This window comes from Triticum aestivum, chromosome 6D (genome assembly GCF_018294505.1).
Source record: "Triticum aestivum cultivar Chinese Spring chromosome 6D, IWGSC CS RefSeq v2.1, whole genome shotgun sequence".
NCBI lineage: Eukaryota > Viridiplantae > Streptophyta > Magnoliopsida > Poales > Poaceae > Triticum > Triticum aestivum.
The window spans coordinates 394,474,226-394,487,085 of record NC_057811.1 but is presented as its reverse complement, the minus strand read 5'-3'; positions in this window follow the sequence as shown (position 1 = coordinate 394,487,085).

The following is a 12,860-nucleotide window of genomic DNA, read 5'->3' as shown; positions in this document are numbered from 1 at the left end:
CTGCCGAAGAGTGAAAGCAGAACACCAACGACCAGCTGGTCTCCTCCAACCTCTTGCTATCCCAGAATGGAAGTTTGATCATATCGAAATGGACTTCGTGACTGGATTTCCAAAGTCCAAGCGCGGAAATGATGCTATCTTCGTTGTCATTGACAAGCTCTCTAAAGTGGCTCATTTCCTTCCAATCAAAGAATCCATCACAGCAGCTCAGCTGGCAGAGCTCTACACCTCCAGAATTGTCTCTTTGCACGGCATTCCACAATTGATTTCTTCTGATCGTGGAAGCATCTTCACCTCTAAGTTCTGGGACTCCTTCCAGAAGGCCATGGGCACAAACATTCGCTTCAGCACAGCTTTCCATCCTCAAACTAGTGGCCAAGTCGAGCGAGTCAATCAAATTCTTGAAGATATGCTCAGGGCTTGTGTCATTTCCTTTGGCATGAAATGGGAAGATTGTCTTCCTTATGCTGAATTCTCCTACAACAACAGCTTCCAAGCGAGTTCGGGCAAGGCCCCATTCGAGATTCTCTATGGCAGAAAGTGCCGTACTCCTCTCAATTGGTCAGAGACTGGTGAACGCCAACTTCTTGGCAATGACTTAATCACTGAAGCTGAAGAAATGTGTAAAGTCATCCGTGATAATCTCAAAGCCGCGCAATCGCGCCAGAAGAGTTACTATGATAGTAAGCATCGTGATTTGGCTTTCGAGATCGGAGACCATGTCTACCTCCGCGTCTCTCCAATGAAAGGCACTCGTCGCTTCGGTATCAAAGGGAAGCTTGCCCCTAGATACGTGGGTCCTTTCAAGATCATTGGCAAAAGAGGCGACCTCGCCTATCAACTTGAGCTTCCTTCCAACTTCGCGAACGTGCACGATGTGTTCCACGTGTCACAGCTCCGCAAGTGCTTCAAGACGCCTGAGCGCACTATCAACTTCGAAGAGATTGACCTCCAAGAAGATTTGTCTTATCATGAGCACCCCGTTGCTATTCTTGAAGAAACTGAGCGCAAGACTCGCAACAAGTCAATCAAATTCCTCAAAGTGAAGTCGTCGCACCATTCCGACCGGGAAGCCACCTGGGAACGCGAGGACCATCTCCGTTCCGAATATCCGGAGTTCTTTCAGTCCTAGATCTCGGGACGAGATCCTCTCGTAGTGGTGGAGTGTTGTAACACCCCGCATGTAACTTGCCATATTTGTAACTCCGACTCTTGCCATTTCCGGCTATGTGTTATGTTTTTCCCTCCGTTGTCGGGTTTTGTCTTTCGTTTTGTATTTTGTCATGTCATGCATTTTCATATCATGTCATCATGCGCATTGCATTTGCATACATGTTCATCTCATGCATCCGAGCATTTTCCCCGTTGTCCGTTTTGCAATCCGGCGCTCCTATCTCCTCCGGTGCACCCCTCTTGTTTTCTTTCGTGTGCGTGTGTCAAACTTTCTCGGAATGGACCGAGGCTTGTCAAGTGGCCTTAATATACCACCCGGAGACTACCGGTCAAGTTTCGTTCCATTCGGAGGTCGTTTGGTACTCCAACGGTTAACCGGGCATCCGCAAAGTCCATTTGAGTGTCCAGCAAAAACCCCCTCCAAAACCAGCCCAAAACCCACCAAACTCTCTTCCATGCTCTAAGTCGTTCGATCACGATCGTGTGGGCGAAAACCGCACCTCATTTGGAGTCTCCTAGCTCCCTCTACCTATAAAACTCCATCTCCCCGAAAAACGAATCGCAGACGAACCCTAACCCTCTCCCTCCGCGCCGCGCCGGACGCGTCCGCTCCGGCCGGACAACGTCCGCCGCGCCGCCCGGCCAACCGGAGCGCGCCACGTCGCCGCCGCCTCGCCCGCCGCCGCGGCCCGCCGGCCCGCCGCCGGCCCGCGGCCCGCGCGCCCCGCGCCGCGCGCCGCCTCCCCGGCCGCCCGCCGCCTCCCGCGCGCGCGCCGCCCGCCCCGCCGCCCGCCGCCGCCCGGCCCCGCGCCGGCCCCCGCGCCGCCCCCGCGCCGCCGCCCTCCGGCCCCCTCCTCCCCGGCGCCGCCCTCCGGCCTCCTCTTCTCTCCGGCGCGACGGCCGGCGCCGAGCTCGCCCGATCCGATCGTCGGTACCCGTTGACTTTCCTCGACCCCCCAAATTTTTCTAAGTCCCAGATTTCATCAGCATATGCCTGTTCATGCGATAACTCTTGCATGTAGCTCCGATTCGCGCGTGTAATATGTCAAATTGTTCGTCTCGTGATGCTCTTCATTTTGTTCAATTGCACCATGTTCATTAGAGGTCATCTTGATGCCCAAATCTCGTTGGAAGAGGGCTAGTTGCTGTTATCTCTGGTTCTTATCAGAACTTGGAGATTTGTCATTTTTGTATCATTTAATCTGTGCATCTTTTGAGCATGAGCTCTACATGTGTTTTGAAGTATGCCATGCCATCTTTCCAGTGGTGTAGTCCATGTATTTTTGTGATCTCTGTGGTGACTAGCACAAGCATGCAAAGTAGGCCCCGTAATATTTCTGATTTCAGGGACTTGGTGATTTCTCCAAGTCCTTGTCTGCTGTAATTTTGTTGCCATGTAAACTTGATGCTACAGAGAGATCCATGCATATTTTGGAGATGTTCAGTAAGGATGTTTTGTAGCTATAGTTGTAATTGATCCATTCCTGCAATTGTTTGCAATTATGGAGTGCCATAGCATGACTCAATCTTGCTCTACTTTTGCTATAAAATATTTCTGGCAGATTCTTAACATGATATGCAATTTTGCCAAGCTTATTGTAGTTGATCCATACATGCTATGCTATTGTTCTTGCCATGGTTAGCTTCATAAACATGCCATCTTGCTGTAGGTATGCTTGGTTTGTCATGCATTGCTCTGTAGTGAGTGCATCAAGCTCACAAAGAGGCCTACATATTAATATTTCTGCCATGCTCTGTTTTCTGCTAAGTCTGAAACCTGATAACGAAACTTGCTATGTTTACATGCTTGCCATCATATCTTCTGGTCCTTTTTGGCTTATGGTCAGTAAGGGACTTTTGTCATGTGCATTTAGTAGAACACTTCCATGCCTTGTTTTGCTATGTTAAGTTCCTGTAGCATGTTGATTTCGTGCTCTGAACATTGCTACCTGATGCTGATTTCTGCCATGTCCAGTTTTTCACCAAGTCTGTGAACCTGTAATCTTTTGCACTTTTGCCATGCTTGTTTGAGCTTGATATGTTGTGAACTAGCCGTAGCTCAGTGTTCATCTTTTGTCAAGCATCTCCTGTAGATTACTGCCATGTGCTTTGTTGCTATGTTGGGGTGCTGTAGCATTGTTACTTGTTGCATTTTAAGTGCTATCTTGCTGTTTATCGCAGATTAGTGTCATTCTTGTTTTGCTTGCCATTTGCAAACCGTGCATCCGATTCCGGTGATCTTTATATCGATTTCGACCGAAATCATCTCATCTTTCCAGTGGCATGCTTGGTTTGCCAAGTTACTGCCATGTTCATCATTTTCCTTCCGGAGCACGCATATGCATCGCATATCATATCTTGCATATCATACATGTTTTGCATCATGTTGCTTGCGCATTTCTCGTTGTTGATTGTGGTTCCGTTTGTTTGTGTTCTTGTCTTGGGTAGAGCCGGGAGACGAGTTCGTGAACGAGGAACCTGTCGAGTACGCTTACGAGGATCAAGCTTTCGACAACTCTGAGAACCTTGCAGGCAAGATGACCACCCCTCGAAATCACTTCTATCTTTGCTATGCTAGTTGTTCGCTCTATTGCCATGCTCCGCTACCTATCACTTGCTATATCATGTCTCCCATTTTAGCCATGTCAGCCCTAACCATCCTTTCCTAGCAAACCGTTGTTTGGCTAAGTTACCGCTTTTGCTCAGCCCCTCTTATAGCGTTGCTAGTTGCAGGTGAAGTTGAAGTTTGTTCCATGTCGGAACATGGATATGTTGGGATATCACAATATCTCTTATTTAATTAATGCATCTATATATTTTGGTAAAGGGTGGAAGGCTCGGCCTTATGCCTGGTGTTTTGTTCCACTCTTGCCGCCCTAGTTACTGTTATACCGGGATTATGTTCCTTGAGTTTGCGTTCCTTACGCGGTCGGGTGATTTATGGGACCCCCTTGACAGTTCGCCTTGAATAAAACTCCTCCAGCAAGGCCCAACTTTGGTTTTACCATTTGCCGCCTAAGCCTTTTCCCCCGGGTTTTCGCGAGCCCGAGGGTCATCTTTATTTAAACCCCCGGGCCAGTGTTCCTCTGAGTGCTGGTCCAAACTAGAGCCACTTGCAGCGCCACCTTGGGGAAACTCGAGGATTGGTTTTAGCTGTACGTAGTGTTCATCCGGTGTGCCCTGAGAACGAGATATGTGCAGCTCCTATCGGGATTTGTCGGCACATTCGGGCGGCTTTGCTGGTCTTGTTTTACCATTGTCGAGATGTCTTGTAAACCGGGATTCCGAGACTGATCGGGTCTTTCCGGGAGAAGGTTTATCCTTCGTTGACCGTGAGAGCTTATGATGGGCTAAGTTGGGACACCCCTGCAGGGTATTATCTTTCGAAAGCCGTGCCCGCGGTTATGAGGCAGATGGGAATTTGTTAATGTCCGGTTGTAGATAACTTGTCACTTGACCCAATTAAAATACATCAACTGCGTGTGTAGCCGTGATGGTCTCTTCTCGGCGGAGTCCGGGAAGTGAACACGGTCTGAGTTATGTATGACGTAAGTAGGTGTTCAGGATCACTTCTTGGTCATTGCTAGATGACGTCCATTCCATTGCTTCTCTTCTCGCTCTCATTTGCGCAAGTTAGCCACCATATATGCTTTTGCCGTTGCAGCTCCACCTCTTTGCACCATCCTTTCCTACAAGCTTAAATAGTCTTGATCTCGCGGGTGTGAGATTGCTGAGTCCCCGTGACTCACAGATTCTACCAAAACAGTTGCAGGTGCCGACGATGCCAGTGCAGATGATGGCGTCGATCTCAAGTGGGAGTTCGACGAGGAACGTGGTCGTTACTATGTGTCTTTTCCTGATGATCAGTAGTGGAGCCCAGTTGGGACGATCGGGGATCTAGCATTTGGGGTTATCTTATTTTCATCTGGATTTTGACCGTAGTCGGTCTATATGATTGTATTTTGGATGATGTATGATGATATTTATGTATTGTGTGAAGTGGCGATTGTAAGCCAACTCTTTATCCCATTCTTGTTCATTACATGGGATTGTGTGAAGATGACCCTTCTTGCGACAAAACCACTATGCGGTTATGCCTCTAAGTCGTGCCTCGACACGTGGGAGATATAGCCGCATCGTGGGCGTTACAACAGGTTTGACAAATAACAATGGTAATACAATATGCACACAGATATAGTAACATGAGAGAGCACAAGATAAGAATTACAGCGGAACTAATCAAGGGAAAACTGTGACGAGGCAAAAGAAAGATGGTGACAGGAAAAACACTCTCGATATGACAGGCGAGAATGAAAATGAATGATATTGAACAGATTACACTTAATGATGAGAATGCATCAGGATAAGCGACGAAAGATAATAGATTGTCATGACAAAAAAGATATAACCGAAGGATATGCAATAAGCTTGAACTGGTCAGATAAACTATCATCACAAAACACGAAAGTAAACTGCTGAAGTAAATGCAGTAAAGTAGAATGGACCAGTGGTGCTCGATGGTGACATGTGAATTAGGCAGACCAGTTTGCCCTTCTGCCAAAGGACTACGTCCGGTTGGAGGGGTTGTGACTTAACACAGAAGATAAACTCTCTTCGCCCTATTCTCCTTCAACTCAGAGCTGATGAGACTCTAGTTGATTTCACTCGTAGTAGATACTTGTCAAAAACTTCAAACCTTCGGACGACCTTCGCGAACCACAATCACTCTTGGTTGCTGAAGATCTTTCTTGGTGAAGACAACAACTCTTCAACACTCGAGCCAACACCTATCCATCTAGAGAGTGCACAGCTCTCAAGAGTAATAGGTACAAGAACTCTAACTAAGAACTACTGTGATGCTCTACCACTATCTAAGTTTGGGCTCTTGATTTTTATCTCGGTGGATCTTAAACTCAAATCACTTGGAGAGGGGATGCTCAAATCAATCTTCTCGGAAATCTTATGCGGAGCAGCCAACGAACAACATTGGAGGGGTCGGGTGGCTATTTATAGCCGCAGCCTTCCCTGAAGGGAAATGGCCAAATTGGACATGTGGAGCAGCCAATGGCCGAACGACACGAGTCCAACGGTCAGAAATTGAGCACAATGATAACATTACTTGCAGAGCAAGTAAAGCTAACTCCTCAGTTCAAAAGATATCTCCTACAGCACAAAGAACAACATCTACTATTTTCAGGTAATCATTTGAAGCATAAAAAGATTTCTCTCGCATCTTTCATAGGTTTTGGGTAAGCATCACAGCGAATCTAAGCTTCCAGAACCTATACCCCTCTTAATAGTACGGAGGTCCTATGACTCAAATAAATGAAAGAAGAAGAACGAAATGAATACTACATCTTCACTTTGTCTTCGACTTCCATTCATTGTAGTCATTTTCCTTCAGACAAAATCTCCAAAGCAATTGCTTTACATCAGCAATAATTTTTGAGGGGCTAACTCCTTCACATCAATCTTCTTGCATACATGTCTTCAATAGATGTAGCTCATTCTTCTCTGCAATGCAGATATTCTTCGGTGAAGTTCCTCGAACTTGACACTGGCAACATCATTCTCTTCAATACTGCATGGACTATTTTTCTCTGTGTGCACTAGCAAACAAATCAGTCCATGCATGTTTCTTTCAACAATCTCCAGAACACAGGAGCGCATGTATTGCACCAATAGATTGGCTTTAGTGCATATAAAAAAATCAGCGGCGATGAGAGTGATTGCATATGGTGTTCCCGCCAACTACATAGATACCACAATCAAATGTGTTCGTGTCTTTGCGAAGACAATGGTCCGGGTGTTTGGCCTGGAGTACCTTCGAGCTCCAAACGAATAAGACACAAAGAAGATCATGAATATAAGTTAGTTTTGGATCCTATCTTGCAAGTTGTATACACCTATTACGTGTTATGTTCCGCATACCCCAAGGTGACAATAATTGGGATTCACTCCGGTGATGACCGTAGTACGAGGTGTTCATGTATTCACTATGTGTCAATAATTTGTTCCAGTTCTCTTAAAAGGAGGCCTTAATATCCCTTACATTTCCTTATGGACCCCGCTTCCACGGGAGGGTAGGATAAAAGATGTTATGCAAGTTTTTAATATAAGCATGTATGGATATGGAATACATGCCTACATTGAATTGATGAATTGGAGATATTGTGTATCGCTCTAGGTTGTGACTGTTATCTGATGAATATCATCCAACAGAAATATGCATCGCTGATCCAATGCCTACGCTTTTCTCACATTGATCTTTTCTAAGTTACTACTGTTGGTGTTGTTGTTGTTGTTGTTGTTGTGATCACTACAAAACAGTTCATGTTACTATTGCTACTATTATCGCTACTATCAAAACTATCAAGCTGCTTTGCTACTAAACACTTTCCTGCAGAGATATTATTTTTCAGGTGTGGTTGAATTGACAACTCAACTGCTAAGGCTCATAATATTATTTGGCTCCCCTTATGTCGAATCAATAAATTTGGGTGAAATACTACCCTCGAAGACTGTCGCGACCCCCTATATTTGTTGGTTATCACACACCGTTACCAAGACATGTATTGTATTGTTGTCACTAAGGTTTAAACAACGGGGTTTTGTCATATTGATTGACTTCTTCCTATCTACATTATGTCATCTTATTGTGATACTATGTAATGCAAACTTAATACCTTGGGATGCATGCTGGATAGCAGTTTTGGGGTGGAGTATTAGTAGTAGATGCGGTACAATTAATAGTCTACTTATTACGGACGTAATGCCTATATGAGATTATACCATGAATGAACATAATCAAAAATATTGCAATTTGGTTGATTGCCCTACTATAATTTGTTTACCATGACATTTGCATGTTTTGAAAGAGATGTCACTAGTGAATCTATGGCCCCCTGAGTCTATTCTCCATTACTGAATACTTCTGCACAATTCCTATCTTTATTTTGTTGTTTTACCTTGCTACTATGTATCTCTATGACTAGTGTTTCATCTTGTAACTAGCAAGAAATGGGATTAACAACCCTCTTGTCGTGTTGGGGACAAAAAATTTTGTGCCATGTGTGTAGGTGTTGTAGGCTTGTCTAGCTTGGAAGCTCCTACTGGATTTATAACCTTGGTTCTCTAACTAAGAAAATATTTGTTGTTATTTCCTTCACCCTTCTCTTGGGCGAATCCCATCAACTCCTGCGGGGGTAAGCAGCTATTCATAAGCTACCTCAGTCACTTTTTTCCTAACCATCAGATCGACATCCAATGGTTATGGATTCCTCTTCTTACTCAAGCCCGCCTATCTTCGTCCTCACGCAATTCTCGGCCAACCCAGCCCTACCGCCTGCCTCCACCCCCACCCCCGCGTTAAGTTTCTTACTCGGTCCCGCTGGCTATTTTTGGCTCCCACTCGTTCACACCTCAGCTTCGTCGTGGCTGATGCTCCTCGTGTCATCTACGTCTTCAACCTCGCGCTTCGCAGGTAGCTGACAATTAGCAAACATGATGTTTGTGTGATTTGATTAACAAGTGATAGTTGCTGATGCTTTTCTTTTGATTTGTGTCCATCACACGGACGAGCAAACACAGTAACACATGTGAATGTGCAACCAATGTGTCAAGAACCAGTGATGAACAAGCTAAGCAAAGCAATGAACGGCAAAAAAGGCCAGTTACCATATCAGGTGTAACCTATCCTGCTACGTTTGTCTAAAGAGATGTATAAGCATGTTTTCGGTATGTACACCTGCCTTACTCCATGACAGCGCTCGCACGATTCAGCCATCCGGTTAAGCTCCGTTTCATGTCGCTCAATAATGGCTCAGACACAAATACCACTTGCGACACAACCATCACCAACACGTTTGTCAAAAATGAAAAGATTTTACAACGTGACACATGTGGTAAGCAATCAAACTATTCAAAAGATGAGAAGATTTTTTTTAAACAATAGACCGCCTACGGGTGCGGTGAACCGAGGAGCAGTTGTGGCAAAGCAACGGCCGCACGGTACGTAGCATCAGTATGAATCTTCTTTCTGAAGCCTACAGAACAAAAGTCGTGCATGCATCATCAGTAATATCGGGTTTATGCCGATCCTACTTATAAACCCTTGCCAAGCATCTGTTGGTTCTACCCATGGTCTATTTATTAAAGCTCGTCAAGGGTTTGAATTCTAGTTGTATTTTTCTTCTTCTTATATTTTCTCTCTTTTACTGTTCCTGTTGACTTCAGGCATTCATCTTTTCATGTGTCATTTCTTTCTTTCTTTTGCCTTCTTATCATCAAATAACTTGTTTGCTATTTTTAATTTGCCACTAACTACCATCATGAAATGTTACAACAAGTTTTTTTCTATTTAATAGTTTTCTATCCTAATAATTTCTAATATACTTTCAATGGTAAGTGATGTAGTAATATTTGGGTTGAAAATAAAAGATAAGCATAACTGCCTCGTTACATAGAAGGAATATTTTTCACCTACTATTGTAAAATTTCCCCGACTTCTGTAAAAATGTGAAAGTTTTTCTCTAAGAAATATTCTACACTAGCATGGCTAAAATTTTCAACAATCAATCTAAACATTTTCCTCTGACAGTGTTTTTTCAGTTAGGTGTTCCGTTTCCATGTGATATATCTACTGTAAATTACTAAATATTTTATATGAAATTGTATCATAACTTTACTTTTAGTTCATTAATAGTATTGACATATTGTACGTTCAACTTCGATTTGTTCTTCTAGTAGCTTTTTTGGTGGCTTATGGTGTTCAAGTTTTCCCTTTCGTGATTCGGTCCTATTGGGACATTAAAATCTAGATATTTATATTTTACTTCTTGATATGATGATTGAAACTGGATTTGAAATTATATCATTTTGAAATCCAATAATTGTCTGCAACATAGTACAAATTTTCATAGTTATCACACTGCTGAACTTCATACTATGCTACATTACTCAAATCATTATTCATTACTCAAGCAACTGTGATACATCCATGTATATGAATTTTTTATCTAGCTAGATTCCAGGTTTAGTGGTAGTCATCCGCATACATAACATTGGCATCCCTCGGGTATGTACTTGGGAGATGGGCCACCGGGTGGGGGGATGAACTTCTTGCAGTACGCTCGGCAATCATTGTTGTTACAATGTCCCTTTTTGAGGATATGGTTGCATACTGGCTTAGAAGTTGCCATAGCTGTATATCAAAAGGAAGATATTGTATATTAGATCAGTTATGAAATATATATATACATATGTCAGAAATTCACACGCCTTACTAGTGTAGATAACTAGGCACTAGAGGTCATGGTATTGACCGACTAGATACCTGACGATAGCATCAAGAAGGCAAATGCCAGGAATAGGATTTGTGTGCTCCTCATTTCTTGTTACAAACTTAATGCTAGGATTGAGTAGCTACAATGGCGTTTTTGTGATCTTTGGGCTGTTGAGTGTGGTACTCAATGGCAAATGATGCTCCTTTTATAATGGACAGAGAATAAGATAAGGAAACATTAATTGCAACTGATTAATATTTCCCTCAAAAAAAGTAATTGATTAATATGATTCGTGGTGAAGAAGGGACCAATACTATTAATTAACTTCTATAGAACGGCGAGTCAGATATGCACGTCATACCATTTCCCGATCAACAGCCATCAGATCAAGTAGAAAAAACCACAAAGCAGACTTTCATCCATAATTTAAACAAGATTTTTTGCCGTCAGGATCTATAACGAAGGTATAGCATATGTTTCTGTTTCCACCATATTATTACGGAATGTTTTAGCTAAAAGGAAAAGAGAAACAACAGCAAATGGATGTGGCTTACCTGCTCCCGAGTCGTACTCCCATCTGTGCTCCCAGCAAATCCAGCGACGCACAGCATGCCGACTTCGTTTCCTTCAAAATGAAAAAAACAGCCATTCCTCCATCCGTTTCCCCTAAAATAAACTGTAAGAACGATAGAAAAAAGAACAGCAAGAACCAGATGGATCATGCTTTAGGCCACCATCAACGCGCGACCCTATCATGTCCGCCCGTGTCCGTTTGGATCAAAACAGACAGATGACACGGCACGGCGCGCGACCGCATCCTCAAATTATGTTGGTTTGGCGTCCGGCCCACCCCATTTCCAACGCAGACATGCGCTCGGTTTATGTCCACACGGACGCCAAACGAACGGGCACGCGCTTGCGGGTCGTCCGCCTTGGGGACGTGTGGCGGCCGCCCAACTACCACCACCGCCCAAACTAAATGCGCACGCACGGTGGGCCTCGGCTGTCATACACACATCCTGCGGTCGTCGTCCGTCTTAAATTGGAAGCCGTGGACCGGCCAGTCCATAGTTTCCACTTCCTGGCCGTCTTGCCTCCTTGAGTGCGGACAAGCAAACCCTAGCCCTCCACCTCTCCGTCGGCGACAATGGTGAGGCAATGGTTCTCCGGCCGCAAGACGAGGCACGACCATGAGGCCGGGTCGTCGTCCGGTCGCCGTTGCCGCCCCTCCACCCCGCCTCCACCTCCACCTCCACCGCTCACGTTTCATATCGCGTCGGGCGGCGTCCCACCTCGCCAGCGACCGCATGTCAAGGCAGAGGTGTGCCTGCGCTACTGGGAGACGCGCACACCGTTGTTGTGGGGCGACGTGCTCCTCCCCAACAACTGGCACCTCTTCGCGGATCGCGTTCCAGTCCCATCGGTCCCGGTGAGCAGCCACGCCCGCCGGGAGGAGAACCATCGTCGTCGGGCCCGCCTGCCCCCAGACCTCATCGACGACTCGAGGTACGCCGTGGGCTCGCCGCTGTGGGATACGTGGCTCCGCAACGAGCACGACATCCGGCGGCAGTCCTACTTTGTAGGCCGTCCGCAGAGCCTGCGGCGCCCGTGCGTTGACATCCGGCGGCAGTCCTACTTTGTAGGCTGGGAGTGTGCCCTAGGCGCGCGGCCACAGGTAGGTTTGCGGCCTCACCCCCACGTTGTCGCCGTCTCCGTCCCCACCCCCCGAGCCAATGTTTTTAATTATCTTGTTTATATTAATGTGCGAACTTGGTAATGTGGACGCTTTAATGCATGCGTTTAATATTTTTGAAGTTGTTTTTAATGTTTTATTTGGGGTTTTGGGGTTTTATTTTCGCGTCCAAACAAATTTACTGTTTGGGGTGCGGCCGACCCGTTGGGTGCACCGACGCCCGCACGACCGTAAGCGGACGGCCGTGTTCAATTTCCTGCCCCAGACAGACGAAAAGCGGACGAACCTTACGTCCGTTTGGGACCGCGCGTTGGAGTTGGCCTTATCTCCCTAGCCCGACAACACTGCTTATCTGAAATAGGGTCCAGGCAAGATTGTCTTGGCAGCCTAGTAGTTAGCACGCCGATGCAGTTCATACGGCCATGCCAGTTGGCCCTCTGCCTCGGTGCTGTCTACGTGATTACCGCCATCATCACACTGGCTGCCAGCGACCGCTTGACTACGGAGAACATGGAGGTTGTGCTTGTATAGGACTGGGAGATGTTCGCCCTACTATGCCCCGGCGCCGCCGCAGCAGGTAACATGGCGTGCACGTCATCTTCGTCCCCGGCGTAGCTGTTAGAGAGGCTGGTGGTCCGAGCACCGTGTATACGCCTGCGCCATACCCGCGTGGCACAAGCTGCTCCGTGAGCAGTAGCTCCCTCTGTCCG